General features: G+C 35.4%; 1 protein-coding gene and 1 long non-coding RNA gene across 2 annotated transcripts in view; both read right to left on the reverse strand.

The window, feature by feature from the left end:
• Positions 1-26,899, reverse strand: part of khdrbs3 (KH domain containing, RNA binding, signal transduction associated 3) — a 453,020-nt gene that overhangs the window by 291,056 nt on the left and 135,065 nt on the right. The window lies entirely within an intron of this gene.
• Positions 88-8,731, reverse strand: LOC135771533 (uncharacterized). The gene is made up of 3 exons (XR_010542957.2): positions 8,322-8,731; positions 7,874-7,915; positions 88-276 (listed from the first exon to the last, which is right to left on the reverse strand). It is a non-coding gene; the product is annotated as an uncharacterized lncRNA (long non-coding RNA).

Consider the following 26,899-nt stretch of genomic DNA (forward strand, 5'->3'; position numbering starts at 1 on the left):
GGGCACATTGGGCAATAAATACAGTAGGCACCCTGGCTGTAAATACACGGAAGTAAAATATAGAAAATTATGTGCAAAACATGTGGATTGAATACTGAATTTCTTTTATTTTACAAAATCACATAAAACCACTTATTACTAAACAAAAGAAACAGAACAATGTGAATCTCCTCAGGGGCACCAGTTGATATTATCTTCTGGTCCTTCTGATTCCTCCCCCATCCTGCTCTCTGTCACTGCAGATGTGGTGTCCTGGTTGCTTTTTTGTCACAGCATCTAAGTGAAAACATAAAAAACAATATAAACATTAACATTAAAACAAGTTTTTTTTTTTACAAAAAGTCAATCATGATAAATCCAAGTAGGAAACTAATTATAAAAGGGGTTTTCTACATTTTAACATTGTTTTTAGCCCCAATTATTAAAATACTTCAATTGCTTGATTTGAGACCTAGTTATTATGTGCTTAACCTTTTAAGTGTCACCCCACCCTATTGAGTTAAATCTACGCTCTTGAAGCTTTCAAACAATATACAGTTTGTCATGATTAGATAAGAATTCATATGCAAACATTGAAGTAAGTGTAGGCGTCCTGCTGGTGGGACAGTGACATTTAGCAGAAAATAAATGTTTTAAGGCAAACTCTCTTCATAAATGAATCAATTACCCTCCCTACATAATTTATTTTATAAAACACTGTTGAAATGTCTATTCTGGAGTAGGGCTGGGCAAAAAAATAGATTTTCCGATTAATCGTTTTTTAAAACGTGGTCTAATAAAAATCGATTCTCAAAGAGCAGAATCGATTTTTTTTTCTTTCATATTTATTTCCACAAACATTGAACGTAAGATTAACTTTAACCTAATTACTAGTCTTCTTCAACGTTAGTGTTGTGGCTTTTAATTTTTTTATTAATTACACACTTGTAAACTGCTGTTCACTGTTCTTTTTTATTAATATAGTACTTGTATTAAATCTATATTCATTGAGTTGAATCGAGAATCGAGTATAAAAACCTACCCGAGAACCAGAATCGAAAATTGAATTGAGAATCGGAATCGAACCGATAGCTTGTGAATCGAAATCGAATCGATCTGGAACATCTGAATCGATACCCAGCCCTATTCTGGAGGCTTAGACCTTTCCAACGATATATAGTTTTTAGTGATAGATTAAAATTTACATCAACAATATTAATGCAAACTTAGGTGTCCCATATTCGGGACGGCGGCGCTTAACAGTTTAAAGTCTAAGCTATATATATAAGAAATCGTTCAGTGCAAGATAACATTGGTAAATGTAAGCAAAGGGACTTACATTTCCTCCCGCCCGGATTTATGCCTAAAGAATCCGTACAGCTGATCTGTCTTTTATAAGTCTGATAAAACTAAAAGGTCTTTATATATTTGAAGGATGCAATACTACTCTATAGGTATATAAGATTAAAGGAGAAATCCATTCTTAAAATGGGGCCCATTGAATTTTCATAGTAGGAAAAATTACTATGGTCAAGTCAATGGGGACCATTTTTGAGGGAACTACTCCTTTAACATTAGCAGAAACAGTGTGTGGTGTTTTATGTGAGCTTTAAGGTGGCAATAATAAGATAAGTGCTAAGATACTATAATTTATACAATGTATACTGCACTAGTTTTTCTTACCACGTATTTCAAGTAGGTTTTATTGCTTTAACTGGATCCAAATGGATGATCTTATAATTGTCTGTGTTTAAGGGTACATCTTTAGGATTTTATTGCAGAAAGCTAATGGATATTAACCAGCGAGTCACTATTTGATTTAGGTGAATGAGCTGTGTTCTGACCTTGAGCACAATAAAATATAAAATGATGACAGAAAAACATTTTTTTATTAAAACTATATGCAACTTCTAATACATGATATGGGACTGAGGTGTACATCAAGTCAAAGTGAGCTCTGACTATTTATGCCTAGCGTACACCAAAGGATTTTCACAGTCCCAGACTAAAGACCGGCAGTCTTTAGGAATCTAACTGGAGTCTCGGCGCGCTCCCGTTGTCTCGATCGTTAACTGTGAGGTGATAATCTGCAGTCGGCGACCCGATTTATGCCAGTCTTTCTTTAGTCTTTCATATCAAACATGTTTGATATTATCGCAAGTCCCAGCGTAGTCTCGTGACGTAAAACATTTAACAACCAATAAATTCGTTCTCCGAAAACCGGAAACAGGAAGCCATCAGTCACAACAAAGAAACATGTAGACGGACGTGGAAACAGAACGAGCGCCAAGTAGGCGAAAATGGACCGTGGATGAGAGGAGCGCCTTGTCGAGCGGTGGGCAGAGCAGCCGTGTCTTTTTGATGTAAACTGCCGTTCATACCACGACAGAGTGGTAAAAGAAAAGAAGTGGAGCGATATTGCCGAAAAGCGTGAGCAACGCGTAAGCGGCGCGTGTTTTTTCGGTGCCCATGTTAACAAGCACGTACACCGCACGCATGCGGTCATAAATGTGACGCCAAGTGTGTTTCAAACAGTCATGACTTTGAGCAATTCAAAAGAAAGCAATTAAATATTTAAAAACACCAGAAGACTGCGCTGTCATTCACTCTCTGCCCAGCAAATAGAGATGCGCGGTTGGCGGTTACAGCCGCGGACTCCGCGGATAAACCGCGGATCGGGCGGATGACGTGACGAAAAATAATATTTTAATTGTGACCCGATCTGGCGAAATGAGTAGGAAGTCGCAACGTTCTATTTTAAGATATGAGCCGATAATGTGGAAAAACAATGAAATTATCAAAAAAAATATTTTTAGCTAATTTCAAAGAACAGACATTAAATCATAATCTCCCAAAGTTTCGTAGTCCAAATAATTGAGTAAAGGTGTTTAAATGACTATTAAAATTGAAACAGTTTTACTTAATCCGCTGGAAATTGCTTTTCTCAAATACTCTCGTCACCTCCGAGCATTCCGGGGATCCCCTGAAACGTCACTATCTCTCCAAATATGGTGTTACACGTTGTTTTAGAGCCAATCAGAAATCTTCATAAACGCTGATCGTTTGTCAATGGGAAACCCCGGGGCACCTGATTGGTCCAGCCATCCTCTTGTCAGTCTCGCAGCACACTACTTATTTAAAGGAACAGTATGTAGGATTGTGGCCAAAACTGGTATTGCAATCACAAAACGTGTGGCTAAAACTGGTACTGCAATCACACAGCTGGTGGCCAATATACCAAACGACAACATAAACATCAGTTGAGGGCTGCAACTCCACTTTTTAAATGACAATATCCTGGCCGGACTGCTGTTGTGAGTGATAGAAGTATTTGAAATGAAAATGATTTCTTAATGTCTAGTGACATTTCAGGGCGATTTAATGATTAATTGATATAAATTTCTTACATACTGTTCCTTTAACTCCTTTTTGAATTGTTTACACTGTTATTGTTAACTAGCCTACACAAAGATATGATTGCATAGGCAAGCATTATTTGTTTTCTTTTTGCTTGTCTCTCTGTCTCTCTCATTTTCTCTCACACGCGCGCGCACACGCGAACACGCACGCGAACACGCACACACGCGAACACACACACACACACACACACACACACATTCTGGTTTCCATGTTCTATTCCCTTCCCCTAACTCAAACCCCAACCATCACAGAAACCTTTACTTCACATTTTCAATAAACATCATTCTGTTTGATTTATAAGCTTGTTTCTTGGTTTACTGTAATAGCATTTATATTAATGTCTTTGGTCAAATTAAGCTGTAAAATAAATTGTTTATCCCTTTAAAAATGCAATGGATTTTGAAAGATATCTACAAAAAAGGGGCAAAAAACTTTAAAGGCGTTTTTCTCAGGTTTTCAGTTGGAAAAAGAAGACAGACAACCTTAATTCAAATGTCTATATCTTTAAAACCATTCAAGGTATGACTTTCACTAGGATATCATTTGAAAGCTTATTATCTCCTCTTTCCACTGATACCAAAATCTCAATTTTGAAATTTGGGTCACTGTGACTCATTTTGCTGGATCAGGTCACAATTAGATTCGGGCGGGTGGCGGATCAACTGCTTGTTAGCTGTGTCCTTCTAAGGCTATGTTTACATTAATGCGTTTATCCTTTAAAACGCGTTACTTTTGCTACGTTTACGCCTTTCATCTACACTACATCACAGTTTTCGACCCTCATAAACGGATTCGTTCGCAAACGCTGAAGACCCCGTTTTAGTTTGAGAACTCAGACGTTGCTCTGAGTGTAAATGAACATAGACGGAACATAACAACAGCTGATGTTAACGTGACAGCGCATCATTTTCAAAGTAAAAATTATTTTATTCATGTAAATGTTGGTTTGTTACGGAGGTTTTGCCAAAAATAGTAAACATCTACCAACCAGCTATTATAAACGCTATATCGGATTGTTTTAACATCCTTATATATAATGTCTGTTTTATATGAATGTTTGAGTATTGTTGGGTTTAATGTGTTTATGTTTTGTTTAAATGTAGTTAGCTTATGAAAGATAGACTGTAATTTTAAATGCCATATAGGCGTTGCAAAGGCCAATATGAAGGGAGAATTGTAATGGGTCAGACATTATTTTCCAGTTTAATTTAAGTTTTGTTTGCTACTTTAAAATGAATTTCGTTTCAGATAATTTGTCTCTTAATTTTAATCGATGTTTTGTTGATAAGTTTTGTGAATATAAATTAATAAAAACAATAAACTCAACGTCATTAATATAATGCTCTTTTAGGCGCTTGGCTTTTAGCTATTTGTGTGTTGCTAGCGGAGGACGTGCCCGGACCTCGCACACTTTTAAAAATTAATGCAATAAGCATTTCTGGTAAAGGTTAAAGCAATACTTCACCTCTTACTATGTTTGATTGAAGTTTGAATTTGCTGATTTATTTTTGCTTTAGTTCGCTATACTGTTAAGTACTGTTCACTTGAATGCTTCTTTTTAAATCATAAAGACCTTTCTGTTTAGTTATAAAATAAAAATTAACCTATTAATCATATAAATATGTTGTAGGGGGGAGCTAGAACAGTATAAGTGTTTATGTTTTGTTTAAATTTAGTTAGCTTACGAAAGATAGACTGTAATTTTAAATGCCATATAGGCGTTGTAAAGGCTAATATGAAGGGAGAATTGTAATGGGTCAGAAATTATTTTCCAGTTTAATGTAAGTTTTGTTTGCTACTTTAAAATGAATTTCGTTTCAGATAATTTGTCTCTTAATTTGAATCGATGTTTTGTTGATAAGTTTTGTGAATATAAATTAATAAAAACAATAAACTCATCGTCATTAATATATAATGCTCTTTTAGGCGTTGCGCTTTTAGCTTTTTGTGTGTTGCTAGCGGAGGACGTGCACGGACCTCGCACACTTTTAAAAATTAATGCAATAAACATTTCTGGTAGGCTAAAGCAATACTTCACCTCTTACTATGTTTGATTGAAGTTTGCATTTGCTAAAATTTATTTTTTGCTTCAAGTTCGCTACTGTTTAGTACTGTTCACTTGAATGCTTTCTTTTTAAATCATAAAGACCTTTCTGTTTAGTTATAAAATAAAAATTTACCTATTAATCATATTAATATGTTGTAGGGGGTAGAGATAGAACAGTATAAGACTTTCCCAAACACATTTTTATAGGTTAAAAAATAGTGTCTGTTATAGTTGCCAGCAAAGGACCCAGGTATGAATTTTTGTCAATATCGCACACCCCTAGGCTGCGTAAACGTGCAGGTAAGCTATTATTAGAGTAATAAGTTATTTTACACTTTTATGCGCATGCCCAGTTACATGATTGGTCATGTTTCATGCGTTTATGGTGGTGTATAGTGTGGATGAAGATTCTTTTTAAAATGCCAGTATAAACGAGGATCGTTTTCATTTTAAAATGCCGTTTTAAAACGCAAATGCTCTAATGTAAACATGGCCTAAGCATGCAACCTTAAAAGGTGAGCACTCTGTCTTTCAGGGTGGCAGCCTCAGAAGTTCTCAAAGAGAACTGAAATGAGACGGTCTAGCCTTCTGAGGACCCATAATTTGCGTCACCTGTTGCACGCGCCCCCAGTAGCGCCCACCGCGCCTGTCAGCAGAAAACAGCGGAGACATTTCTGACTTATTAAAATAAATATGTAATCAAAAATATTAATTTATTTTAGAAAATATGACACATTGATGTAGATTAAACTATTCAACAGTATATCAAATAATCAACCTTAGAAATATACGCAACATAAACAGAATAATATTAACACAAAACATAACTTATAATACTAAAACAGTGACAAGAAAAAGTTTTCTAATACACTTTTATTTAATAAAGGTTTTAATTGTTTGGGATAGCCTCGGCATGTTAAGAATCCATTCGTTCTATCATTAACAGCGCAGAGAAATTAGGACGCATTTTGACATAGCTCTTGTCAACGCCTCAAAAAATGAGAATTAAAAACAAAGGAAATAGAAGGTCAGAAAAGGTTTGCCTGGAATAAGTTTTACAAAGTGGTAAATCAGGATGACACCAGTGCAGACTATGTAATTTGTGCGTTTAATTTAGGCATTACTGATTTATTTATTTATTTTTGTCCCGTGTGCGCCGATCGGAGACTGAGTTCACTGCTGATATTCTAGAGCTTTCTAGTCTCGCGGCTGTCATCACATCGCGCAGTCAGCGGATGGCGGGCGGGTGCGGTTTTGAAAACTGGTCAAAAACGTTGGTGCGGATGGATGGCGGACGGATTAGGAGTTTTGTGATGCGGTTGCGGATGAAATAATAGCCCATCCGCGCATCTCTACCAGCAAATGAGTCCTCATATACCTTAATAGTCTTCAGAGAAACAGATAACGTACATCTATAAATCTAAATCTTATGCTTAAACTGTTGAAGGGAAACACGATCGACTGCTTCATGCTGTCAATCACTGAATGAATTTTTTATTTTATCGTAAAACTTAAGAGAAACATATTTTATAATGTGCCATGGGCTTGTTATGTCTATAATTGTGTATTGTGTCTATATATGTCATTACACGAACCAGAACAGCACGAAAACAATGTGGGTTAAACAAATCACAGTTAAATAAATTACACTGACCGTCAAAAACCGTCTTGAAGAGGTTTTGCTCATTAATGCATATATAATAAAGTAATGTGAACTTGAGATTTTTATACTGTTATTAAACTGCACAGTATGCGCTGCAAACGCTGTTGAAACCGGCGTACTAATGTTTGATATTGACATTACTGTACAAGAGCATGAATGAAAAAGAGAAAATCTAGCTTTGCACAAACTGGGAAAATGTAACTAATGCTACCCTATGTAGCCTATGTTCCATTTGCTGAGGTTAAAACACGCAGCATGTCTCTCAGGACACAGTTTGCTGAGACCTCTAAGTGGGAGTGGGGACAAGGCCCTCACTTCTTTTTTCTTTCACTGCAAATGACTGCAATGGCAAAAGCCACAGTAGCTAACTGTAGCTGCTTCTCCTACATTTTACACTATATATTTTATATATATTATATATATTTTATTATACACTGCTGAGCATGATGGGAGGAATTTGGTGGTAATAAAAAGCTAAAATAATCTTGTTGTAGTCTTGTAAATAGTGTCACTACAAGATTCAGTGTTTGTAAAATCTTTTAGTCTGAGACTAAAAACTGTGAACCGAAGTCTTTAGATGTGAGCTGATAATCTTATAGAGTCTTTTCTAAATCTTTTCAAAGTCTTTAGGTGTACAGAAAGCATGTTGTAGTTAATATTTTGTAGTTATATTTTTTATTTATCCATTGTATTGAGGAGAGCGTTTTGAGCACTTATTCTGACCCATTTATTTTGGGTGCAAATACAAACAAAGTAATACTTACTCTTCAGCCAATGGAAAATATCAAACACAACAAGAAAATTAGCTGAAAGAAAAGTGAACATAAAAGTACAATAGTTATTAATGCAGAATTGATGGCTTCTGTTTAAATTCTTCTACTGTTAACGGTGTTCCCGTACTGTAAGTTACGTTATAACCTTATTATTTACGCGTAAAAACCCTACATTTAAATAACCTGCGTAATAATTAACTAAACAATGTAAAATACATTTAAGAACGAGGATAACACATTTTATAGAAACTAAAGACAAATAAAAGATCTGCTCTACATTAGCTCATAGCTACATCACGAGGTCAGTCAAACAAACAGCTTAAATCAACAGTACACATTAAAGTTCATAATATTTTAGTCATATCAAATTACTAACAACAAAATGAACATTACTGTGAACTTATTTTAATGACGTAACCAGGATTTAAGGAAAACTTACCTCAGAATTTATCACAGAAACGAAAACTGTCGTCTGAGGTAAACATCGGTTAAATTCAGTTTTTGAACTCACGAGGACGGAGGCGCGTGCCCGCAAATAATAGGTGTCTTCGACCTCATGCGGCGCTGACATGATGATGACGTCAATGTACCGCGAGAGCGGTTCGAAATTAGACCTCTACGTGTAATTTCTTGACTCAGTCTCGCGATACGTTTACGTCATCAACATATGATGTGGGTTCTCGCAGCGCTTCATGAAGTCGAACATGCCTAATAACACATGACAAAAGACAACATGTTAAAACACAATAAAGATGGTAAAGAAAGTGTTTCTAATAGCGAAGCACTGCGTTCAGACGGACTGAAAATTAGAACTTGTTTAACATTAAATATTTATTGTATTAAAATAAACAGAAATGTTGTGCTTTAAAGCATGGCTTTTAAGATCCTTATCCGGGGGTGTGTTCAATTATTTCTACATAAACATGCATGCACATTTTGTTCTAAATGGACAGACCTTCATTAAAATGTATAAAAATGGTTTTATTATAACAAGTGTAGTAACTATGGTTTTTGATTTAACAACAACAATTTACATCAAAAGGAAATGATCTGCTAAGATAATAACAACCAATGATAATTATTTTAATAATTTAATAATAATTATACTTATTTTAATCATTCAAATATTAAAAAAAATATATTATTACTATATGATAAATGAATCAGAAATCAGAATCAGAAAGAGCTTTATTGCCAAGAATGCTTGCACATACAAGGAATTTGTTTTAGTGACATAAGCTTCCAGTACACAAAGACACCAACACACAGACAAAAATTGTAGGCAAATAAATAGGTGTGTAAACAATTGTGCTATAAATGACAATTTAATAGGATTAAATAAGATGCAGGGATGTACTAGAATGGAGGGGTAACAAATAAAATATAAGGATATTGCACTTTTTTGCATAAGCATGAGTGGGGAACATTTACCTGTTCATGAGGTAGATTGTGTGGGGGAAGAAACTGTTTTTGTGCCTTACTGTTCTGGTATTCGCGGCTCTGAAGCGCCGGCCAGATGGCAAAAGTTCAAAAATGGGGTGACTTGGATGTGAGGGATCCAAGAATAAATGGCAAAATAATTGGGGCTAGCTAGAAAATATGGGGCTTGTGTGGGTTTTTTTGTGGGCAAGCCCACAGTGGGATGGCCCACAAAAAATCTCATGGGGCGCAAAAGGGCAAAGTAATAGAGGGCCCGCATGGGCTAGCCCATATGGGCCCTGTTTGGGTTTTTCTGTGGGCAAGCCCACAGTGGGTTTGCCCACAAAAAAACCCTCATGGGGCCCAAAAGGGCAAAGTCATACGGGGCCCGTATGGGCTGGCCCATATGGGCCCTGTTTGGGTTTTTCTGTGGGCAAGCCCACAGTGGGTTGGCCCACAAAAAAACCCTCATGGGGCCCAAAAGGGCAAAGTCATACGGGGCCCACATGGGCTGGCCCATATGGGGCCTGTGTGGGTTTACTATGGGCAAGCCCACAGTGGGCTTGCCCCTAGTAAACCCATGTAGGGCCCCCAAAGGGCAAACTACTGTGGGCCCCACATGGGCTAACCCGCATGGGGCCCATTTGGGGTTTGGTGTGGGTTTGCCCTGCTCACAGTGTCACACAGCATACCCACAGTGGGCCCGCATGGGCATGTTTGCTGGGCACTTCATTTGTGTTAAAAATATTATATTAATGCAATTACAATCCAAATCCTCTCTGAGGTATGGCGGGAAATGCATATTTTGTTACACATGCAATCTCTCAAACTGAATTAAATATGTATTTTAAAACAAACAAAAAATCTGTAACCTGATGTAAATTTCGGATACAAACGTGTATCGCGTCAGCGCACGTGCGTCAGACGAAACCGTCTATAAAGTATAAGTATAAATAAACCTTACAAAAACCTATACGTTTTTCTTCCAGGTAAATATAAATGCTTTAAAATATATTTATTTTTAAATACAAAAAATGGCCAAAAAATATATGTTAAAAATCATAATAAACATATTTCAGCAAACATATTTATTTAGAAAATGTTGTATATTTTAAAATATATTTTTTACCATATAGGTAATATGTTTTAACAAGTTATACAGTGTGTACACGATATACTGATTCACGACCTCGGGAGCTAGGGAACGAATTGAGACACACGGTAAGACTCCGGTGCACCCACGTGGACTCGCATCAAGGGTCCCTAAAGTCTGGACTACGTGATGTCATCAAAGTGTGGACCACAAGTCCGGAGTGTGCCATTTGTGACCGGGCCTATTTTTTAGTCCTCATTCGCTTGCAGATCTCGTCAGTAGGTGGCAGGCTAGTATAGTTTAACTTGGACAAACCTTTATTTTATCTCAAGCCATGCATGCACCATGGTCCAATCAGATGATAATGCGTAGGGGAGAGTGGGGTAAAGTGAGACATCGGGTAAAGTGAGACACCCCCTGTATCTAGGCAACGGAACACATTTGTGGTCCTATGACCATTATGTTTTTAAGCCCCTCAAATTTCCCCTTGGCCATGAAGGACAGGACCTCATGCTGCTGTGGTTAACATGTTTTTTTCACAAAAATATATTTTTTGCTTGTAAAAGTAAATTTTCTTGCTGTCAACTTAATCAACTGTTGTGCCAAAGCAAATTGATTCAGGTAGAAAAACTTATATCACACATGTTTATGAACTTCCAACATATAAAACCTTGTGTTGATGCTAGTTGAAGATTAGCCTGAATTTCCAAGAGAGAGAGTTTTTTTCCAAAATGTGGTGGTGGGGTAAAGTGAGACAAATGATGTGGGGTAAAGTGAGACACGAGGCACAAGTTCAGTTTAGTCTAAAACATATTTTAATGTAATATTACATTACATATGTTTTATTTTTAATGTTATAAACATTGCAGAAAAACCATTATGCCTAGTCAATACACCAGGAAGACAGCCTGGGGAAAAACACCCCTTGAGGAGATGGAGAGTGCAGCTGCTTAGGTCAAGGAAGGAAAGAATTCTCTAATGCTATGTACACACCAAACGCGAGGCATCATGGTACTGTGGGTTCACACCAGACACAAGTTCAACAATTTGCGCAAGTAGATTACATACAAAGTCAATGCAAAGACGCAATCAGACACGTCCTCGCATGTGGCGATGCGAATGACGTGATATGGGTGGCGCGTTTTCCACGAAAACACGCGCTATTCGCCGCAAACATGTCTTCGCCCAATGTGAAAATATTCAACTTGAGCGAAAAATTCCATTACACAATGTTAAATCCTGCGAGTAATCTAGATCAAGTAACGCACTGCCCCGCATTTGGTGTGTACGTAGCATTATTCACTCTAGATTACTCACGGGATTTAACATTGTGTCATGCAAATTTTTCGTTCGAGATAAATATTTTCAACTTGGGCGAAGACATGTTTGAGGTGAATAGTGCGTGTTTTTGCGGCAAATGCTCCGCTTATATGGCGTCATTCGCATCGCCCCAGGCGAGGATGCGTCTGATCGTGTCTTTGCATTAACTTTGAATGTAATCTACTTGCACAAATCGTTGAACTCACGTCTGGTGTGAACCCACAGTAAGAGCAGCTGCAAGGGATAGAAATACACTGTAAAAAATTGCTGTTAAAAAACGGGCAATTTCCAACAGTAAAATACTGTTATTTCAATAAACAGTTTGATACTGTAGATTAACAGCCAAAAGCCCATAAAATAATTTTTTTCTGTAAATTTACAGCTTTGAACTGTACACCCATTGGCGCCTAAAAAAAAACAGTCTTGCGCTGTAAAAAGCAGGATATGGCACTACTAACCAAGTGTGTGTGTGTGTGTGTGTGTGTGTGTGTGTGTGTGTGTGTGTAAAATAATGTAAAAGGTAGACAGTTGTTAATTTTTTTTAAGTTAAATGTATAGTTTAGTATCCATCTGTTTTGTTGTGTCAGAAATTATTAACAATACAAATGGTTTATTATTAATCTTAAATAATAACAAAGCTTGAACATTTGATTTTGTTTAAAAGACATTTTTAATACTCAATTTCACAACTAAACAAAGAAAATCTTTTTCTCAAAGATCAATTCTATAGTAGGGTGAAAAAACAAAAAGGACAAATTTTAATAAAGTGTTTTTGTCCTCTTAAATAGCAAAAGCATAACACACTAGCTGTACCTACTCCAAAATAAATACAAATAAATAAAATTAAAAAATTAAAACAAAGAAAATAATTGAAATAGTCAGGCACACACTGCTTCTCCGCCCACTTCCGGCCTCGGCCGGTTCTGCATGGTGGGGAGGGGGGGTTTTTAACTCATCACTCTTTTTCAAAACAGCGCGGTAAACAAGATGACGTCGCAGCTCATCTCTTCTCCTGCTTTTCTTCCGTTGTTACAAAGGACACGATTCAATGTAAGTTTGTAATTTTGTTGTTATTTCATTATGCTTCCCTCAATTTGTTATATGTCTTTTAAGAAGTATTTGTGACTCTGCTACCTGACGCGAATCGCGTTTTGAAGGCAGTTCTTAAAGGTCACATATGGTCAAAAGTGAAATTTTGTGGCTTTTTTTATGATAACTGAGGTCTAGGGGCTATGTAAGTACCATATAAGTTTCAAAACAGTCATTTAAGAGTCAAATTCACACAGCCTGCTTGAAGTAGCTGTGAGTTAAAACGGTTCGTTTGTACTTCCGTGAATTTGCTACGTCACCGTGAGACAGTCGTCGCCTTCAGTCTCCACCCCGAGCACTGTCCACCATCCACTGCCCCACCCCCTTGTTGCTAAACAAACTCCATCACACCACGTGAGAAAATGCTGTTCAATTGATGGATGTCAGAAAACTAAATCATTGCAAAGGCTTCTGAAAACATTAATATACGAGAACAATGGCTAATATTCATTTAATTAGAAATTCCTCAATAATTAGTTCAACTTTAGCCGTCTGATCTAAACATTTCACAAGTGACTGCTTCGTGTGGCAGTTCAGTGGTGGTTTGTCCAGGAATCTACTCATCAAAGATGTTGCCGTCCTTTGTTGGATCCGACCTTAAATCCACAACCCGTAAGTAAACACATATTAAGCAGGGCTGCACGATAACTTGCACGCGAAGGTCCTTGAAGACTGCTGGGAGTATGGCAGGGTTAATGTCTGTAGTTTTGGATGGAGTGGGGGTAAAGAGGCAAAAGAAATGGGAATAGACACTATTGAATGTTGCAAAACAATAAGTATTGCTGCCATCCCTCCATGGCTATTTTGTTACCCTTTAGTAAGCATGGAAATGAAAAATATTATACAAAACGAAGGTGGATATCAAAATATCCAACAATATGTAGAAACCATGTATAATGATGCAGTACAGATATACACGGATGCGTCTAAAGATCCAATTACTGGGAAAGCAGGTGCAGCGGTATTCATCCCAAAATATAACATTATGATCCAAAAAAGAATTACAGATCACCTCTCTGTTTTCTCAGCAGAAATGATGGCCATTGTCTTGGCACTACAATGGGTGGAGGAAGCTAGACCGTATAGGATAGTCATCTGTTCTGATTCCATGTCGTCCTTGTCAAGTATTCAAAGTGGGAAATCTATATGTAGACAAGATCTCCTAGATGAAATAAATCAATTAATTTTTAGATTAAGTCAGCAAAATATTTATATAGAGTTTATCTGGGTTCCAGCACATGTGGGTATTGAGGGAAACGAAAAGGTAGATAAATTAGCAAAAGAAGCTCTAAAGGCAGATCAAGTAGAAATAAAAGTACCATTAAGCAAGTCAGAAGTTAAAGTTATTATTAAAGATAATATAAACAGAAGGTGGCAGGATAAATGGGATCAGGAGAAGAAAGGGAGACATTTATATAGAATTCAAAAAGAGGTAATAGTTAAAAAATACAGTGGGTTGAGTAGGCAGGAGGAAAATATGATCACAAGACTTAGAATAGGGCACACAAGTTTAAATGGCTGTTTAAAAATAATAGGTAAACATGAAACTGGATTATGTACACATTGTGGAGAGGAAGAGAATGTAGAACACATACTTCTAATATGTAGAGAATATTCTGAAAGAAGGAAAGAACTAGAAAAGGCAGCAAAGAATGTATTGTGTTTAAAAAACTTATTAGGTGATCAATCTTTAATTAAAGTTGTAATCATGTTTTTGAAAGAAACTCAACTCGCAAACAGGATATAGAATAGTAAGAAACATCAGTTCCCCATTTAGTTAACTTTAGTTGTATAAATTTATTTATTTATATCTCCCCTTATTTTTTTTTTTTTTTTTTTTTTTATTATTATTTTTTTATTTTATTTTATTTTATTTTTTTTTTTTCACCTAGAGAAACATAATTGATTTTCCAAGGAGTTCACACCTCAGTCCAGAAGATGGCGGTAATGCACACTGTTTGCAAACTGCCAGTAAAAACTACTGAAGAAGAAGAAGAAGAAGAAGAACTTGCACGCGATTGTCACGCGAATCTCGTCGTAGTAGTAAAGCGGCATCACCTGCTCCGGCTGCCGGTTGCCGCTTCTGAAAGCAGCTGATGGTGATTTATTACTAATCAATGAACCGGCTTTACTGAAGGGATGCACGAGACAATCGCATGCGAATTATCAGCAGTCCTAACTTTTAAATTACATTATGGAGCCAGAGAAAACTGAAATGATATATTGTAAACAATTATGCAACGCTAACGTGTTTGCTAACTAGATGCTAAAGTGTTGTTTTGTAACGTTAAAGTCTTTGGTAGCCACCGGTTTTGATAGAATATCTGTTGGAAATCAGACGTTGTTTGTATTCTTAAGTTACAGACACAAGCCCTTTTGGTGTCTGTTTGTTTATTGAGTTAAACATGGTAAGGTTAAAATCTCTTAGTCTCTGTGTCTATTGGTTTACTAACCTAACATTTAGTGTCCAGAAACTAACACTTAGTGTAATTCCATGGGTAACTTTATTTCAACTGCGTATTTCACTCATAAAATAACAACCCCCGTCAAGTGAGCCGTCATCTGCAAATGCATGGTCAAGCCAGCCGCAGCCTAAACTGTGTTGCACGTCATTTAGTAAAATTACGGTACGGATACTTACAGCGGCCAAAAAACTGACATATACCAACGCGATTCGACTTCGCTCGCGCGCCGAAAGAATTGACGGCTGCATGACGTCAAAGTACCGCGAGAGCGGGTCGAGAAATAATACGGAGGGTAATTTCGACTCGCTCTCGCGGTGTTTGACGTCATCCGCCTGTCATTTTTTTGCTATTTAATTGGTTCATTTACCCAATAACAAGATAAACGTATTAACAACTTATTTTATATTACACATTACAAATAAATTGTTTAATCACAGTATGAGACATTTCACTTTCAATTGTTGACAAAAATATTGTTTTTTTAAGTGTTTCCAAATGTATTGTAACATTAATTTCTTGTTCATTACTTTAATTCATTACTTTGCCTACAGGATTTATCTATTAACAGGATCTTCTTCAGGATGACCCCACTCTGTTTGTTACTTATCAAAATAAATTACAGCAGATTAACAAAGAAAACTGTACACAAAGACTGTCCACAATAAATGAACATGCATCATTTTTGCCCTGGTATTATTCAAAATCCTTAACGTGTAACAAGAACATTTTAAGAATATCTTCTTTAGGATGACCCACACTCTGTCCATGTCAATTTTCAAACTGTTTCACTGGACATTTATAAAGAAAACTATAGGCAAAGTATGTGAACTATACATCAACCATACATCAACATGCAGCATTTTTACATTGCTATGATTCAAAATCCTTAAGGTGTAACAACAACATTTCAAAAATATCTTATTAAGGATGACCCACACTCTGTCCATGTCACTTTTCAAACTGTTTCACTGGACATTTATTAAGAAAACTACAGGCAAAGTATGTGAACTATACATCAACCATACATCAACATGTAGCATTTTTACATTGCTATGATTCAAAATCCTTAACGTGTAACAACAACATTTCAAAAATATCTCATTTAGGATGACCCACACTCTGTCCATGTCAATTTCCAAACTGTTTCACTGGACATTTATTAAGAAAACTACAGGCAAAGTATGTGAACTATACATCAACCATACATCAACATGTAGCATTTTTACATTGCTATGATTCAAAATCCTTAACGTGTAACAACAACATTTCAAAAATATCTCATTTAGGATGACCCACACTCTGTCCATGTCAATTTTCAAACTGTTTCACTGGACATTTATAAAGAAAACTATAGGCAAAGTATGTCAACCATACATCAACCATACATCAACATGTAGCATTTTTACATTGCTATGATTCAAAATCCTTAACGTGTAACAACAACATTTCAAAAATATCTCATTTAGGATGACCCACACTCTGTCCATGTCAATTTTCAAACTGTTTCACTGGACATTTGTAAAGAAAACTATAGGCAAAGTATGTCAACCATACATCAACCACACATCAACATGTAGCATTTTTACATTGCTATGATTCAAAATCCTTAACGTGTAACAACAACATTTCAAAAATATCTCATTTAGGATGACCCACACTCTGTCCACGTCAATTTTCAAACTGTTTCACTGGACATTTATAAAGAAAACTATAGGCAAAGTATGTCAACCATACATCAACATGCAGCATTTTTACATTGCTATGATTCAAAATTCTTAACGTGTAACAACAACATTTCAAAAATATCTCATTTAGGATGACCCACACTCTGTCCACGTCAATTTTCAAACTGTTTCACTGGACATTTATAAAGAAAACTATAGGCAAAGTATGTGAACTATACATCAACCATACATCAACATGTAGCATTTTTACATTGCTATGATTCAAAATCCTTAACGTGTAACAACAACATTTCAAAAATATCTCATTTAGGATGACCCACACTCTGTCCATGTCAATTTTCAAACTGTTTCACTGGACATTTATTAAGAAAACTATAGGCAAAGTATGTCAACCATACATCAACATGTAGCATTTTTACATTGCTATGATTCAAAATCCTTAACGTTTAACAACAACATTTCAAAAATATCTTCTTTTGGATGACCCACACTCTGTCCACGTCAATTTTCAAACTGTTTCACTGGACATTTATAAAGAAAACTATAGGCAAAGTATGTCAACCATACATCAACATGTAGCATTTTTACATTGCTATGATTCAAAATCCTTAACGTTTAACAACAACATTTCAAAAATATCTTCTTTTGGATGACCCACACTCTGTCCACGTCAATTTTCAAACTGTTTCACTGGACATTTATAAAGAAAACTATAGGCAAAGTATGTCAACCATACATCAACATGCAGCATTTTTACATTGCTATGATTCAAAATTCTTAACGTGTAACAACAACATTTCAAAAATATCTCATTTAGGATGACCCACACTCTGTCCACGTCAATTTTCAAACTGTTTCACTGGACATTTATAAAGAAAACTATAGGCAAAGTATGTCAACCATACATCAACATGTAGCATTTTTACATTGCTATGATTCAAAATCCTTAACGTTTAACAACAACATTTCAAAAATATCTTCTTTTGGATGACCCACACTCTGTCCATGTCAATTTTCAAACTGTTTCACTGGACATTTATAAAGAAAACTATAGGCAAAGTATGTCAACCATACATCAACATGCAGCATTTTTACATTGCTATGATTCAAAATTCTTAACGTGTAACAACAACATTTCAAAAATATCTCATTTAGGATGACCCACACTCTGTCCACGTCAATTTTCAAACTGTTTCACTGGACATTTATAAAGAAAACTATAGGCAAAGTATGTGAACTATACATCAACCATACATCAACATGTAGCATTTTTACATTGCTATGATTCAAAATCCTTAACGTGTAACAACAACATTTCAAAAATATCTCATTTAGGATGACCCACACTCTGTCCACGTCAATTTTCAAACTGTTTCACTGGACATTTATTAAGAAAACTATAGGCAAAGTATGTCAACCATACATCAACATGTAGCATTTTTACATTGCTATGATTCAAAATCCTTAACGTTTAACAACAACATTTCAAAAATATCTTATTGAGGATGACCCACACTCTGTCCATGTCACTTTTCAAACTGTTTCACTGGAAATTTATAAAGAAAACTATAGGCAAAGTCTGTCAACCATACATCAACATGTAGCATTTTCACATTGCTATGATTCAAAATCCTTAAAGTGTAACGACAACATTTCAAAAATATCTCATTTAGGATGACCCACACTCTGTCCACGTCAATTTTCAAAATGTTTCACTGGACATTTATAAAGAAAACTATAGGCAAAGTATGTGAACTATACATCAACCATACATCAACATGTAGCATTTTTACATTGCTATGATTCAAAATCCTTAACGTGTAACAACAACATTTCAAAAATATCTCATTTAGGATGACCCACACTCTGTCCACGTCAATTTTCAAACTGTTTCACTGGACATTTATTAAGAAAACTATAGGCAAAGTATGTCAACCATACATCAACATGTAGCATTTTTACATTGCTATGATTCAAAATCCTTAACGTTTAACAACAACATTTCAAAAATATCTTCTTTTGGATGACCCACACTCTGTCCATGTCAATTTTCAAACTGTTTCACTGGACATTTATAAAGAAAACTATAGGCAAAGTATGTCAACCATACATCAACATGCAGCATTTTTACATTGCTATGATTCAAAATTCTTAACGTGTAACAACAACATTTCAAAAATATCTCATTTAGGATGACCCACACTCTGTCCACGTCAATTTTCAAACTGTTTCACTGGACATTTATAAAGAAAACTATAGGCAAAGTATGTGAACTATACATCAACCATACATCAACATGTAGCATTTTTACATTGCTATGATTCAAAATCCTTAACGTGTAACAACAACATTTCAAAAATATCTCATTTAGGATGACCCACACTCTGTCCATGTCAATTTTCAAACTGTTTCACTGGACATTTATTAAGAAAACTATAGGCAAAGTATGTCAACCATAGATCAACATGTAGCATTTTTACATTGCTATGATTCAAAATCCTTAACGTTTAACAACAACATTTCAAAAATATCTTCTTTTGGATGACCCACACTCTGTCCACGTCAATTTTCAAACTGTTTCACTGGACATTTATAAAGAAAACTATAGGCAAAGTATGTGAACTATACATCAACCATACATCAACATGCAGCATTTTTACATTGCTATTATTCAATAGATATTACTGTACTTTGTCTTCGCTGACCACCTCGACCTCCTCTCACACAAACTCTTCCTCTCAGACTTCTATCCATTGTAGGGCCTCACAAACCAGTGCTCTCTGAACTGGCTTACTGTATGTTCCCTCACATCATTAGCCACAAGTGTGATCAATTTTGAGTTGTTGGGTTCAAGTTGTGACACTTGTGCTTTACAGTTTTTACCAATTGCTTACACACGTTTTCAAAACTAAGTCTACTTTTTTCAAAACTTTAGACACAATTTTCAAAACTGCACACACAAAATGCAAAGTAGCTCACATGTCCTTCAAAATGGAACACTGCATTCAAAATGCCACAAACACATGTCAGAATGAAGCATTTGCATCAAACATGGGTTCAGGCAACTGAGCATTTGGTTCAGACAATTGGGTTTAGTGTTTTAGCAATTGAGAAAAACTGTAATTCTCATTGTTTTGGACAAATTGAAATTGCTTTGATTCAATCAAGCAGATGATTATGTACAATTGTCTGCTTTTTCATTGTAATGAAAATACATTATACTGGTTTCTGTCTTGGTGACCATCTGTTACGATAAGCATGAAACATGTATTCTATTGGGGGGTTTTTTATGTAAAAAGAATTGATAAATTCCTGTCAAGTGAATCCAGAAATTTGGATTTTACAAAAATTTTGACATTTACACTGTACTCTAAAACATATTTCTAAATCACAATGGCCCTCATTTATCATTCTTGCGTAGAAACGGGCGTATATGTTGGCGTAAGATTACGCTTACACTTCTCTCACCGCCTGATTTATGAACCTGTGCGTACCTCTGAAATTCAGGTGTAAGCAATATCTGCCCTTCATAAATGCGGCGGCTGAAAACGATCGTCATAAGAATAACACGCCCATATAAATTCAAGTCTCCACCTCCCCCACGCCCTCATTTTACGACATTGACTCATAGAAGACGGCAAAGACGAGAAACCAGGGAAGTGGAAAGAAACAAAATTGTTTTATTTGGGAGTTTAAAGAGCGTGATTAAAAACACATTAATAATTGCATGACGTTTTGTAATATTTGTATTATTATTTTTATTATTAATGATGCTTAATTGATATTTAGAAGAATAATTATTTATTATTATTATTATTATTTAATGTTGCCTACATCTAAATTATATGTCTGCTTAATGGTTCGGTTAAGTTTTTTTTAAATAATATTTTAAAATGATGCAGTAACTTTTGTAGTGTGTTTTTCTGTATTTACATACAGTTGTTTGTTAGCTAAGATCCAGTTTGATACGGAGCTCCGGATATAATTCAAATTAACAATTTGTTTCCACGACATCCACATGTTTTACTAGGCTAATTCATAATTTGAAGTAATAATAATTGTAATAGTAATTACGAAATATTATAATAATTAATTCCAAGGAACAAACTGTTGAATATTGGGAACGAATTTTATATTTGTGGCCATACTTTAGACTAAATAAGAAAAAGAAGTGTCCATAATGTAGCATAAAAGATCATTCGTGGCCGCATGTCATCATGATCGGATTTATGGCTCCATTCAACACAAGCATTTTACCTTACCTATTCATGTGTAGCTATTATTTATCATCGAATAGTATGTAACTAGCTTACCTTTTGATGCATTATTACCATGTTTTCGTAGCACATCCTTGTGCTTTCTTGCAATGTGCCGCTTCAGATTCCAGGATGAATATTTGCTGACTTTTACAGTCTCTCCGCACTTCCTTTCAATGTTTTATTCCTGTCCAATCTTAACTTTGATTTTTACTTTACATTTATGTATAAGGCTTGAATTCCATAACTTATTGCTAGACGTTTTTACAGATTCTCGAACTAGCAAATTATCAAAGGGCGTTCTGGGTTCAACGAGCGGTGCTGAGCGAGCGAAATTTTTAGAGAGGCGCTTTGATGGTAATATTACCGCACCGCTCAAGGCTCCGCTCCGCTCACATGCTTTGCCCTGAAACGTCAGGTAAAGCGCCCAGACTCTCAACTGAAGGAATACATATGCCTACAAATCAAATGCTTTGGTAAAGTCTCACAAATTAAACATTGAAGTACATGTTGCATAAAAATAAACACTGAAGTTTATAATTACTACTATGTTTTTGTTTTTTTACAGTGGGTCATCATAATATATCATATATTTTAGTTTGTCAGTGCGTTTTGTGGTGTTAGGAATTGTTTGCGCATTTCTGCACTAACTCAAAATGTGCGTACACCACCTCCTGAGCTGGCGTAGGATTTGAGCGCGCCGTACGCCAACGTCCATATTGATAAATCTCAAAGTCACCGTGGTTTTGGGTGTACGCTAGGTGTACGCTGGAAATTTGGTGTAAGTACTTTTGATAAATGAGGGCCCATGTGTGTAATTTGTTTACAGAAATAATGTGAAAATGTAAATTCATCCAGTTTACATCAAAAAATACTGACACATATAATTGTGTACACTAGATTTATTGACAACATGGGTAAACATTTTGAATGTCTTGTTCATGAACAATGACATACATACAGACTAGCAATTTTAAAATGAGGATTTTGAAGAAACTTTTGCAGGACATCCATGATACTTACTACAGTATACAACAGTGAACTGGCTTATATTGGTTGTGTCACATTATTTGAAACTGGTTAAATCCATTTTGAGTGGTTGTGTTTACAGTTTTTTTCAACTGCTTACACACAAAATTATTACTTGTCACACAATTTTAAACCAGACACTCAAACACCAGAACCACACACTAAATCTGCAAAACCATACACTAATTATCGGCCTTTTACTCAGTTTTCAAATTCATTAAACACTTTTTGCAAAACACAACACACAATTTTTCTATGCAACACACACAAATCTGACAGGAAGATTTTTGATTTCCTTTTATAAACACAACCAATCAAAATGCCTCGTACTAACTCCTCACATGTGCAAACACTCTTTACTTAACAACAAAAAATCATGACTTTAGGAGTGGCCTATAAATAGGCCAAAGGTCAAGTAATAGCTTTTGGACAATGAATGCCCATGCCATTCTCCATGAACACATTTATGTGGATGAGGTGGGCTTTAATCTCAGTAAAACCAGAAGAAGGGGAAGGAATGTCATTGAACAACGTGGCGGAAACATTACAATGTGTGCTACAATTTCACAAAATGTTGGTTTCCTGCACCATCACGCCACACTTGGTCCCATAACACCGATCACATCATACAATTTCTGGAAACCATTGATGACATGCTTGTTCAGGGTCTGCAGAATGAAGACCAGGCAAGATTTGTCAACATCTGGAAAAATGTCAGGTTTCATCACGCCCATCAGGTCCAAAACTGGTTTGCTATTCATCCCCATTTTTCTGTTGTCTACCTGCCTCCATATTCACCATTTCTAAATTCTATTGAGGAGTTTTTCTCCACATGGCGCTGGAAAGTTGGATACGCCATACAAGAAGGTTCTTTTCACATTGTCTGGCAAGAGAGAATATAGCATGAAGTGGATGAAGTATTGTGGCCGGACCCAGCAAGGAGGAAAGATGGAGCCTTGATACACCCAATCATCTCCACATGCAAGCACACACGTTTGGTTTTACACTACATGCAACAACACTACATTTTGATGTATTTTTTCCTTTCAAACTGTGTACACTAGTTCTACATTTACAACCACAAAAAGCAAAAAATTAAATCATAAATAAAAAGTGTGGTTTCAATTTTGCTTTTGATTTTACTTTATATGTTCGACAGCTCTCTCCCAAATACATTCAATCATGTACATGGGAGCTTTTAAAAGAAGAGCTTTAGGTTTTAAATTAAAAAAGTGTGTATATGACATATTCAGAAATATAACATTATGGTAAAGGTGTTTACAACGTAAGACAAATGTTTGCTTTTGAAATATGTTTGTGATATTTTGACTGTGGTGTTTCATTTTGAAAGAGATGTGAGGCATTTAACATTTTGTGTGTGCAATTCTTGATTTTGTGTGTTAAGTTTTGAAAAAAAAAAGGAAAACTCTGAAAAATGTGTGTAAGCAGTTGAAATAAACTGTAATCAATGACATGTGTGCTCTATTTGTGTTTGATTGTTGCCGCTTGTGTTTAGCAGTATGCATGATATGTGTATTAGAGTGCAGAATGTGTTTTGAGAATGAATATGTGTGTGTGAAGTGTTGCTAAAAAGTCTAAGTGAGATCTGCCAAATGTGGTTTACAGTATGATGTGAAATGGTTTAAGGTATTGACAACAGACTGTACAATTAGATAAATCAGTTCATGCAACTGAGAACTTTGTTCAGCCAATGGGTTTTAGTGTTTTAGCAAATGAGAAAAACTGAAATAGACATATGCTGTTTTCTTAAAGCTGACTTTTATTGTAATTGCAAGAAAGACATTTAGTAATCTCAAAAAATAGCGGACATGTAAGATTAGCGTTGTCACATTAGATTAAGGTAAAGTCCATTAGCTACACAGGTAAAGATGCAGAAATATAGACTATAATATATATCTAACGGCATATTTGTATAAATGTAGTTTGAGCTGCTGTCAAAATGCAAGTATAAATGATATCAATAGCATTCTAATAAAGTTGCATGCGATTTTGTTGTTGTTTTTTAACTAAAGGGGGCACCACAGTAAATGTCCGCTTAGGGCAACCATTTGACCAGCAGCGGCCCTGTGTGTATGTATGTAAAAATGTGTGTGGGTCATCCTAAATGAGATATTTTTGAAATGTTGTTGTTACACGTTAAGGATTTTGAATCATAGCAATGTAAAAATGCTACATGTTGATGTATGGTTGACAGACTTTGCCTATAGTTTTCTTTATAAATGTCCAGTGAAAAATTTTGAAAATTGACGTGGACAGAGTGTGGGTCATCCTAAATGAGATATTTTTGAAATGTTGTTGTTACACGTTAAGGATTTTGAATAATAGCAATGTAAAAATGCTACATGTTGATGTATGGTTGGCATACTTTGCCTATAGTTTTCTTTATAAATGTCCAGTGAAACAGTTTGAAAATTGACATGGACAGAGTGTGGGTCATCCTAAATGAGATATTTTTGAAATGTTGTTGTTACACGTTAAGGATTTTGAATAATAGCAATGTAAAAATGCTACATGTTGATGTATGGTTGACAGACTTTGCCTATAGTTTTCTTTATAAATGTCCAGTGAAACAGTTTGAAAATTGACATGGACAGAGTGTGGGTCATCCTAAATGAGATATTTTTGAAATGTTGTTGTTACACGTTAAGGATTTTGAATAATAGCAATGTAAAAATGCTACATGTTGATGTATGGTTGGCATACTTTGCCTATAGTTTTCTTTATAAATGTCCAGTGAAACAGTTTGAAAATTGACATGGACAGAGTGTGGGTCATCCTAAATGAGATATTTTTGAAATGTTGTTGTTACACGTTAAGGATTTTGAATAATAGCAATGTAAAAATGCTACATGTTGATGTATGGTTGACAGACTTTGCCTATAGTTTTCTTTATAAATGTCCAGTGAAACAGTTTGAAAATTGACATGGACAGAGTGTGGGTCATCCTAAATGAGATATTTTTGAAATGTTGTTGTTACACGTTAAGGATTTTGAATAATAGCAATGTAAAAATGCTACATGTTGATGTATGGTTGGCATACTTTGCCTATAGTTTTCTTTATAAATGTCCAGTGAAACAGTTTGAAAAGTGACATGGACAGAGTGTGGGTCATCCTAAATGAGATATTTTTGAAATGTTGTTGTTACACGTTAAGGATTTTGAATAATAGCAATGTAAAAATGCTACATGTTGATGTATGGTTGGCATACTTTGCCTATAGTTTTCTTTATAAATGTCCAGTGAAACAGTTTGAAAAGTGACATGGACAGAGTGTGGGTCATCCTAAATGAGATATTTTTGAAATGTTGTTGTTACACTTTAAGGATTTTGAATCATAGCAATGTGAAAATGCTACATGTTGATGTATGGTTGACAGACTTTGCCTATAGTTTTCTTTATAAATTTCCAGTGAAACAGTTTGAAAAGTGACATGGACAGAGTGTGGGTCATCCTAAATGAGATATTTTTGAAATGTTGTTGTTACACGTTAAGAATTTTGAATCATAGCAATGTGAAAATGCTGCATGTTGATGTATGGTTGACATACTTTGCCTATAGTTTTCTTTATAAATGTCCAGTGAAACAGTTTGAAAATTGACATGGACAGAGTGTGGGTCATCCAAAAGAAGATATTTTTGAAATGTTGTTGTTAAACGTTAAGGATTTTGAATCATAGCAATGTAAAAATGCTACATGTTGATGTATGGTTGACATACTTTGCCTATAGTTTTCTTTATAAATGTCCAGTGAAACAGTTTGAAAATTGACATGGACAGAGTGTGGGTCATCCAAAAGAAGATATTTTTGAAATGTTGTTGTTAAACGTTAAGGATTTTGAATCATAGCAATGTAAAAATGCTACATGTTGATGTATGGTTGACATACTTTGCCTATAGTTTTCTTAATAAATGTCCAGTGAAACAGTTTGAAAATTGACATGGACAGAGTGTGGGTCATCCTAAATGAGATATTTTTGAAATGTTGTTGTTACACGTTAAGGATTTTGAATCATAGCAATGTAAAAATGCTACATGTTGATGTATGGTTGATGTATGGTTGACATACTTTGCCTATAGTTTTCTTTATAAATGTCCAGTGAAACAGTTTGAAAATTGACATGGACAGAGTGTGGGTCATCCTAAATGAGATATTTTTGAAATGTTGTTGTTACACGTTAAGGATTTTGAATAATAGCAATGTAAAAATGCTACATGTTGATGTATGGTTGACATACTTTGCCTATAGTTTTCTTTATAAATCTCCAGTGAAACAGTTTGAAAATTGACGTGGACAGAGTGTGGGTCATCCTAAATGAGATATTTTTGAAATGTTGTTGTTACACTTTAAGGATTTTGAATAATAGCAATGTAAAAATGCTACATGTTGATGTATGGTTGACATACTTTGCCTATAGTTTTCTTTATAAATCTCCAGTGAAACAGTTTGAAAATTGACGTGGACAGAGTGTGGGTCATCCTAAATGAGATATTTTTGAAATGTTGTTGTTACACTTTAAGGATTTTGAATCATAGCAATGTGAAAATGCTGCATGTTGATGTATGGTTGACATACTTTGCCTATAGTTTTCTTTATAAATGTCCAGTGAAACAGTTTGAAAATTGACGTGGACAGAGTGTGG

The sequence above is a fragment of the Paramisgurnus dabryanus genome, chromosome 19 (assembly GCF_030506205.2).
Source record: "Paramisgurnus dabryanus chromosome 19, PD_genome_1.1, whole genome shotgun sequence".
In the NCBI taxonomy this organism is placed as follows: domain Eukaryota; kingdom Metazoa; phylum Chordata; class Actinopteri; order Cypriniformes; family Cobitidae; genus Paramisgurnus; species Paramisgurnus dabryanus.